The sequence below is a fragment of the Podarcis bocagei genome (assembly GCF_964188305.1).
Source record: "Podarcis bocagei genome assembly, chromosome: 5".
Classification (NCBI taxonomy): domain Eukaryota; kingdom Metazoa; phylum Chordata; class Lepidosauria; order Squamata; family Lacertidae; genus Podarcis; species Podarcis bocagei.
The window spans coordinates 18017453-18025260 of NC_138129.1; the positions used below are offsets into that span (position 1 = coordinate 18017453).

Genomic DNA, 7808 nt, shown 5'->3' on the forward strand with positions numbered 1-7808 from the left:
CCGCCCCCCGGTTGCCCAGTCCCAGGTGCACAGGTGGGCGGAGCCAGCCAGCTGCCTCAGCGTCTCACTGCTCAGTCGCAAAGCCGCCCACAGACTCTCTTTAACACCATGTGGTGCAAATAATTCATAGCGTTGAAACATTTGAGATGGAAGTATTTGAAGAGTGCATACCTGAATACTTGGGCAGAGCCAGCTAAAATGAAGTTCTTTCTCTGAAAGGATCCAAAGGTTGGGGAATTATGTAAGAGACTTTACAAAGGGCTTAGCGAGATCTATTTTTGCATTGCAAACCTACCTTAGCCACACTTCATACAAGTCCTGAACATATCAGTTTTTGGGGGCTCTTGTGTTTGCTTACTGATAAAAAGGCTATGCAGTGCACTCCCTGTTGCAACATTTATGACTCAAAAAGGCTTCTCACAAAGGCTATCTGACTAAGTCCTTGTTTAGTGTGCATTGGAGGAAGGAGCAGGGAGTAGAAACATTCCTACACCTTTCAGTTTTTCTAGCTGGATTCTGCTCCTGTCAAAGGCAACCTCCTTGTTTTGCCACTCTACCGAGCTGATTTTCAAGTCAAAGTCCTTCTTAGAAAGAAGGTGTGCTTATCTTCTTCATTTATCGGCTTATATTAACACCTAGCTTTCCTCTGGTGGAGTTTGCTGCAACAAATATGAGTCTTCTCCCTCCTCCCACGTCTTTCCCTCACAACAACCCCATGAGGTTGGTTTGGTTGAGAGGGATGGGATGGCTGGCCTGTGCAATGCATCCACTTCCAGTGGCACACAGGTATCAGGCTGAAGTAGGTCACTTCAGAGGTACTTGGGGCCTCCACCCAAAGTCAGGATCTCCCAGAGGCATGTGGGTGAGAACAGGATGCTGGGCTAGATATGGGCTATTGACTTGGCCCAGCAGGTTCATCATCATCATCATCATCATCATCATCACCATCATCACCATCATCATTTATTTATACCCCGCTCATCTGGCTGGGTTTCCCCAGCCACTCTGGGTGGCTTCCAACAAAATATTAAAATACAATAGTCTGTCAAACATTAAAAGCTTCCCTAAACAGGGCTGCCTTCAGATGTCTTCTAAAAGTCTGGTAGTTGTTGTTCTCTTTGACATCCGGTGGGAGGGCGTTCCACAGGGAGGGCGCCACTACCGAGAAGGCCCTCTGCCTGGTTCCCTGTAACTTGGCTTCTGACAGCGAGGGAACCACAAGAAGGCCCTCAGTGCTGGACACCTCAGTGTCTGGGCAGAATGATGGGGGTGGAGATGCTCCTTCAGGTATACTGGACCGAGGCCTTTTAGGGCTTTAAAGGTCTGCACCAACACTTTGAATTGTGCATGGAAACGTACTGGGAGCCAATGTAGCGTAGGTCTTTCAAGACTGGTGTTATGTGGTCTTGGCGGCCGCTCCCAGTCACCAGTCTAGCGGCCGCATTCTGGATTAATTGTAGTTTCCGAGTCACCTTCAAAGCTATCTTCTTATGAAGTGGCTCTTCCCAAAGTGGTTTGAAGTGAAGCTGGATGGTCCCAAAGCTTTGGATTTACTTTTTGACAATACCAGGACAGCCATCATAGCTCCAATGCAGGCCGTTGAGCCTAATACTATGTAGGACAGCTGCCACTGCCAGCTGTGTATGAAGATAGCTGTCAAAGGAGGAAAATAAAGGCTGCAAATTCAGAACTGTCTGCAGAGGGGAATGAGAGAAGCCTACCTTTCCCCACAAGGACACTTAGAGGAACAGGGTCCCTGATCAGGGCTAGGCTTTGCTCCACCCCAGTGACTTTCAGGACTTCAGCCTCCCCATGTGTGCTTTCAGAAAACCTACCATGTAGTTATTCAGTGGGAGAATCAGAAGCAAGACTTTGCTGAGAGATAAGAGGATCTGCCCATTTTGGCTTCTCATCCATCGTTCCATTTTGAAGTTCAGATCTTTGCATTCCCACACCAGCCTGCACTTATTATTTTAAGCAAGTCCCTCATGAAAATTCATCAGCATTTTTGTGCAAATCCCTCCTACTATATAACCTGTCCGTATGCAATTTTGCTGAAGGTGCAGAGCAATTTTCCCCTAACGTAATGCATCTCTGTTGGTTGTTTTTACTAAGTTCTTTTAAATTGCTTTTAATATTCTGCTTTAATTGGTGTAACCCACGCTGGGACCTTAGGGCAAAAGGAGGGTATTAATTATAATAAAATAAATAAACACAAGAATACATACATAATTGCATTTTAATGTACACTTTATGCGAACATATGCATCTTTGTACACATGACTTGTCTGAAGGACTACATTGCAAAATTCAAGGGAATGTGAATCCCAAAGCATGGCTGACCAAACCGGTCATGGTCCCCTAAATCCACCTCTGGCGACATGCTAGAAGTTTATAAAATTATACAGTGGTACCTCGGGTTACAGACGCTTCAGGTTACAGACTCCGCTAACCCAGAAATAGTACCTCGGGTTAAGAACTTTGCTTCAGGATGAGAACAGAAATCGTGCTCCAGTGGCAAGGCAGGAGCAGGAGGCCCCATTAGCTAAAGTGGTGCTTCAGGTTAAGAACAGTTTCAGGTTAAGAACGGACCTCCAGAACAAATTAAGATCTTAACCCGAGGTACCACTGTACATGGCATGGAGAAAGCAGACAGAGCAAAGCTTTCCCCCCTCCCTCTCTCATAATAACACTAGAACTCATAGACATCCATTGAAGTGGAATTTTGGATGCTTCGAGACAGGTAAAAGAAACTACCTCTCCACACAGAGCATAGTTAAACTATGGAACTCTCTCCCACTGGAGCCAGGGATGGCCAGCAATTTGGATGGCTTTAAAAGAGGATGGGACCAAGTCATGGGGGAAGGTAAGGCTATTCTCTGCCTCCAGAGTCCAAGGCAGTAATGCTTCTGAATGGCAGCTGATGGAAAACCCAGGAGGGCTCTTCTGCTCAGGTCCTGCTCACGAGTTTCCCACAGGCATCTGGGTGTCCACTGTGATGTCCACTGCTCCAGCCGGCTCTTCTTACGTTAGGGTGGCAGACTTCCCATATTGCAGATTTTGCAGGCTGTTCCAAGTATGAGATATTGGAGCAACGTTTTATCTGCCAAAGCCAGAGGTTTCTAGACACACACTCCATCCAGGCAGGTAAGAGGCATTATAAGGACACAATCTATCCAGGCAGCAGCAACAGCAAGGACTGTGGCCTGATGAGAGAGGCATGGGCTGTGGGCGAGATAAACAGACCTGAGTTTTCCCATCCCTGCTCTCAAAACTCAAAACAACATGAACCTGTGCCAATTCTCAGTTCAGTACAAGCAAGTTAATAATGCGGATGCAAAATCAGTTCAAGTGATGTGAGAGGCCCTGGTTGTTTCGAGATCTCAAGGCAATGTTGGAACATGCTTTTCAATGAAAGGTTATAGCTAGCAACGCAGCTCTGTTCAGCAAGCAGGATAGCCCTGTTTAATTACTAGCGAAATTGCAGTTACCCAGTGAGATGATGATACCGATCTTTAATTAGTTATAGTTTTGATGGAAATCTCTACAGGTTTCAAATACTAGTGGTTTGCCTTTTCATGCTGCAAATGGATAGAGGATTCTTTCAGTGCCTCTCCAAACAAAAATAACTTTGGTTTGCATAAAGAAAGCATTGCTGTGTTATTTCTTGCCTCGCCACACACAGACACAAAAGCCTAGCTGATTCAAAAGGGAGGAATAGCTCCTTCATGTAAAGCCAACTTCCTGCTTGACTTGAGAGAGTGACAGAGACCAAAGTAGATCTCAAATGTACCCTTCATATTTTAGGGCATGTTTTTGTCCGCTGGTTTAGTCTGGCATTTATTTGTATTGCCATCCTGTTTATGGGTGAAAACAGGCATGCACACAGGAGATCTGTGATCATATTTTCCATTTTCAGGAAAGGCAATTGCAGAGGAGTCAAATTCTGATTTGATCAGCAGTGTTGGGTGTTCAAATTCTGTCCCCTGTGCTCTTTCCCCATCTAAATCACACATAAATGTATCCACATGTGAACACTCACAAATCTGCCACCAAAACTTCAGCAGAAAATAACCTGTGCTATTATTCTCCACCCTCCCCAAGAGCAAATTCTAGCAGCAAATTCAGGGACGTGAGCTTGATCAAGGAACCAGCTGCAATTAAAATTGGAGTGCCTCCCTTCACACACCCCAAGTTGCTTTCAAGTGAGAAATATAGGGAAATATTTTTGACTCCAAGGCAAAAGGGCCAGGTCTATCCCACTGCATCCATCAGACTACACTGTGTAACATACCAAATGTAGTGCTTAAATTTCCAACAAGTCTGCCTTGGAAGTCGCTGCCCATAAATGGCTACCATCCATATGGGCTATGTTCCAGCTCTGCTGTTGAAAACCAGTGCCTGAATACCAGTTACTACAAATTGCAGGTGGGCAGAATACTATTGTGTTCATGTCCTGCTTGAACATGTATCTGGTTAACCACTGTGAGGACAGGATCCTGAACTTGATGGACTATTCACTTGATCTAGCAGGCTCTTCTTATGGTCTATAGACATTATACAGGTGTCCTGGCTATGCAGTTTTAGATGCTTGTCTTCTGTAATTAATTAAAGCAAACCTACCCTCCTGCCCACCCACACAGTTTACTTACCTATGTTGGTTTTTTGAATTTTTACTAATTTTGTGTGTTTTGAGGATTGGTTTCATTGGTTTACTTGAGTGTTTCCTGGATTTTAGTTGCTCAATCTACAATCTTAATATGTACATGTTGTGAATATGTGGCTTATAAATCTCTCAACGTAATTTTAAAAATACTGTATGTCTGAGATTACCTACAGGTACTGTACTTTCACATGCACACAATTAAAGATGTAGACAAAGTATACAAAGCAGCACTTTCATGTTTATTCCATTCATGCATTATTCCATTCATCCCAATGCAATGTGAATGAAGCCAGGGAGTCTGGTGGACTGGTGATGGAAATGTTGCTGTCACGTGTCCTGCAAAGAGGCCATATCCCACCCTCACCACAGCCCTCCAAACACTATCAGTCCATGTCCACCCATCAATGAGAGGACTGTCTTCTTCCATAGCAAGCTCTTGGAGACAGCTGTGGATGGCCCGGCCTTCAGGCATTCAGTGGGTGGCTTAGCACAGTGACACAAGGGAAGTTTCTCCAAAGAGAAGTTCACTTTGCTCTGTCCTGGGCAAAGTCCAAGTTATTTGGCAGCTTCTCCTTTCTTACTTGGTTTTGAAAGCCACTTAGTTGGTTTCTGCAGCACACGTGATTAATTTATTTTTATTTTTATGGGATTTCAAATAACAATATAGGTAAAGGAGCCCTGGGTGGTTAAGACCAGTCAAAGGCGACTATGGGGTTGCAGCACTCATCTCGCTTTCAGGCTAAGGGAGCTAGCGTTTGTCCAGCTTTCCGGGTCATGTGGCCAGCGTGACTAAGCCGCTTCTGGCACAACAAAACACAGTGACAGAAACCAGAGCACATGGAAATGCCATTTACCTTCCCGCTACAGTGGTACCTATTTATCTATTTGCACTGGCGTGCTTTTGAACTGCTAGGTCAGCAGGAGCTGGGACAGAGCAATGGGAGCTCACCCCATTGTGCGGATTCAAACTGCTGACCTTCCAATCTGCAAGCCCAAAGGACTTAGTGGTTTAGACCACAGTGCCATCCACATCCTACTGATGATATAACAATATGGCCCTATAAGGATACCAATCTACCACATATTCATTAAAGTAAAATGCAAATATGCTGCACCGATCACTATTTCTGGATTTGCTAATTGCATTCGTTTGTAGATTTTACAAAGCTATGTGCCTACCGATCTGACCTTTTTGAAAATGACTGGGGGGATAATTATGGCTGTAGTCCAATACACATTCACCTGGGAGCACATATACATGAAATTAATAGGACTACTAAATATGCCTGGAAATGAGGCCAACCCCGCCTGCATGTTTTGAAATATACAGTATTTTTTTATGTGTCTAGCGGCATCAGGGAGTGGAAAGTGGCCAAGATTTTTCAAGCAATCATCTCTGATCCTGCAAAACCATCTTGTTCTGGGTGTTCTAAAGTTCATCAACCAACCTGCCCCCCCCTTTTTGCTAGAAATTGAACATGTGTTTGTCCTGCACATGGGAAGGATCTGAAGATGGACAAGGAATGGCTGTTATGTCTGAAACGTTTATTGTGACCTTTACAAAAAACAAAATAGGAGGCAATGATTAAGTACTTAACGAAGGGAGTAGCAGATGTCTTGACTTCCTCGCCTGTGGGTTACATCACAACCACAGGGCTGGAATCAAATCTCCTTTTCCATTCCAGAAACTTCAAAAACAGCTTATGAAAATGGGGAGTGGCGTGCATCTTAGCAGGAAACTTCTGCCTCAGGCCAGTTCTGTACTTCCTGATGTAACAACTACATTCTCATTCAGCCTTCTTTATATTTATTCCAGCATTTCAGCAAGGAGGTAGCCCCTGATGTGGAAGGAAAGAACTGGTCTGCTGCCTATAAACTATAAATCTCTCTTCCCCACCCCCAACTTGGAAGCGTGTGATGATCCACTAAACTTTAATAACAAACAATATGCAAATTGCAATAACAAACAAATGCCAATTGCCATGTGCAAACTGTTAATGAATATGACTAAGCTGTGGGCCTTTCTTAAATTCACCTCGCCTCTGCACCTGCCTCAAAACTGTGGCAGAGAGGGACTCACTACTGAAGACAAATCTCAGGCACTAGGAACAACCTAGATCGGATACTATTCATGTTATCTGGACGTGTGAGCAGATAGCTTTGAAAAAAGTAAATTTCAGGCATGGGATATGAGCCAAATCCAGCACACTGAAAAGGGGAGAAGGGTTAACTGTTTGCCACTTCACTGTGGTCTAAACTTATATCTGGACAGGGGCTTCATGTATATTTACTAGATGTCCAGGTAAGAGTGCACAGGGTTTCAGCCTAGGCTAAAACAATCTGATGCTCAATTACCAAAAAGTAAATTCCATTGAAACTAGCTAGACATATTGTTGAGTAAAAAAAATCACAGGATCGGGCCTAAGTCCTTGAGCCCACCCACCAAACTAGACCACGCACCAATATCATATACCCCCACCCCACTGAGCACTAACAGCAACTGGCGGGGGGGGGGGATTTCGTTTAGGGAATTTTAACCCTATCCCGCCCGGCGCCGGTGTCCCAATCAAAATGGTGCAAACTTCGCGGCGCGTAGTTTCCTTATAGAAACAAATCTGTGCGCGATGCGACGCCACAGGTTACTCCGTGACATCTGCAAACTCCATTCGGACTCCTCTTTCGCTTTTTTTTTTTTAAGCTGGCGCGCCAAGAGAACATCCTCGCCTCCCAATTTCTACCTGGCTCTGGAACTGACGGTGCAATCCTACGCCTACTTACCTGAGAGTAAGTCCAACTGAACTCAATGGGACTTACTCCTGAGCCTAGGGCCGTCCTAGTAGCGCACGCTAGTTTCAGTTGTTGGCGCAAAGATCGGAGGCTCCGTCAAAACGAAGGGAAAACTCTGGGCAAGAAGGCCGGGATAGTGGGGAAGGGGGGTGGGGTGGGGAAGGTGTCGAAAGACAAGGATCTCGCCGAGGGCATCCCGAGCCGTTTTAGCCTCGCGGAGAGGCTTCCCCAGCTGCCTTCGTCCTGCATCCACCGCGCGGGAGGGAGGCGAGAGCGGGTGGGTCGGGATTTCGCCCGGAAAGTCACCTGATCCGCCCCGCAACCCGCCAGCCCCGCCGCGGCTTCCCCCGAGGGC

At 45.5% G+C, this 7808-nt stretch overlaps 1 long non-coding RNA gene across 1 annotated transcript; it reads right to left on the bottom strand.

Moving 5' to 3' along the window:
• Nucleotides 1–6190: 6190 nt before the first annotated feature.
• Nucleotides 6191–7767, bottom strand: LOC308588397. The gene is made up of 2 exons (XR_014008707.1): nucleotides 7445–7767; nucleotides 6191–6504 (listed from the first exon to the last, which is right to left on the bottom strand). It is a non-coding gene; the product is annotated as an uncharacterized lncRNA (long non-coding RNA).
• Between the last annotated feature and the right edge of the window lie 41 nt (nucleotides 7768–7808).